Genomic DNA, 1,887 nt, shown 5'->3' on the forward strand with positions numbered 1-1,887 from the left:
ATCCTCTGTCTGTGCAGCTCTATGTTATATAAACCCCCTTTATGCACCTCCATATAGTATTAACCCCCTTGCACAGAGAGGGAGAATCAGGGCCGTTTTAATACATTGGTGGGCCCAGTGCACAGCCCTCAAGAGCCCCAATACATACAGTAGTTACCTTATAACACTATTTCCACCATACAGTGATTACATATTACATAAAAACTGCACTGAACAAAACAGAAAGATATCACCAATGATACCATTACATAATACCGCGACATCATGACCCCTAACACTACAACCCTATAACAGAGTGCAGTTACATCCAGTGACTCACCGGGGGCGTCTTCTCCGATCAGAGTCTGTCACCTTTTCTTTTTCTCTCCATCCAGCCTGGGCCACCTTGAAGTCTTCTCCTGGCTGTGAATCTTCTCTCCAGAATCTGCCAGACAAATATTTTAGGCTCCAACACATACAGTAGTTAGGTCCCTTGTACCCCTATACAGTAGTTACACCCCTCTGTGCCTCCATAGTTTTAAGGTGTCCCTGTAGTATATAGCCCCTCATGTGCTCCTCCAGTTATATACAGCCCTCCTGTGTGCTCCCCCATTAGTATATAGCCCCCCTGTGCACTCTCCCCAGCAGTATATAGCCCCCCTGTGCTCTCCCACAATAGTATATAGCCCCCCTGTGCTCTCCCCCAATAGTATATAGCCCCCCTGTGCTCCCCCCAATAGTATATAGCCCCCCTGTGCTCTCCCCAATAGTATATAACCCCCCTGTGCTCTCCATAATATATAGCCCCCCTGTGCTCTCCCCATAGTATATAGACCCCTGTGCTCCCCAATAGTATATAGCTCCCTGTGCTCCCCAATAGTATATAGCTCCCCTGTGCTCCACAATAGTATATAGCTCCTTTGAGCTCCCCAATAGTATATAGCCCCCTGTGCTCCCCAATAGTATATAGCTCCCCTGTGCTCCCCCATAGTATATAGCCCCCTGTGCTCCCCCATAGTATATAGCCCCCTGTGCTCCCCCATAGTATAAAGCCCCCTGTGCTTCCCAGTAGTATATAGCTCCCCTGTGCTCCCCAGTAGTATATAGCTCCCCTGTGCTCCCCATAGTATATAGACCCCTGTGCTCCCCATAGTATATAGACCCCTGTGCTCCCCCATAGTATATAGCTCCCCTGTGCTCCCCCATAGTATATAGCTCCCCTGTGCTCCCCATAGTATATAGACCCCTGTGCTCCCCATAGTATATAGACCCCTGTGCTCCCCAGTAGTATATAGTCCCCTGTGCTCCCCCATAGTATATAGCTCCCCTGTGCTCCCCCATAGTATATAACTCCCCTGTGCTCCCCCATAGTATATAGCTCCCTGTGCTCCCCCATAGTATATAGCTCCCCTGTGCTTCCCCATAGTATATAGCCCCCTGTGCTCCCCCATAGTATATAGCCCCCTGTGCTCCCCAATAGTATATAGCTCCCCTGTGCTCCCCCATAGTATATAGCTCCCCTGTGCTCCCCCATAGTATATAGCCCCCTGTGCTCCCCCATAGTATATAGCTCCCCTGTGCTCCCCCATAGTATATAGCCCCCTGTGCTCCCCCATAGTATATTTGCTCCCCCTCCCATATAACATTGAAAAAAACAAACACTGTTACTCACCTGGGTCCACGCGTTCCTCTTCTCTTCCCTCTTGTGGCCGCACTTCCTGCGGTCACAAGAGGCTGCACTCCCCTTACCCTTGCGCCGACGCTCCAGTGACGTTGGGCGCTAGAGGGAGAGTGCGGCCTCTTGTGACCGCAGGAAGTGCGGCCACAAGAGTGACTGACAGGGAGGGAGCCAATGGCTCTCTCTCTGTCAGTGTCACTGCTGCTGCAGCGCTGAAGCGCCGCAGCAGC

The sequence above is a fragment of the Dendropsophus ebraccatus genome, chromosome 6 (genome assembly GCF_027789765.1).
Source record: "Dendropsophus ebraccatus isolate aDenEbr1 chromosome 6, aDenEbr1.pat, whole genome shotgun sequence".
NCBI classification, from domain to species: Eukaryota; Metazoa; Chordata; class Amphibia; order Anura; family Hylidae; genus Dendropsophus; species Dendropsophus ebraccatus.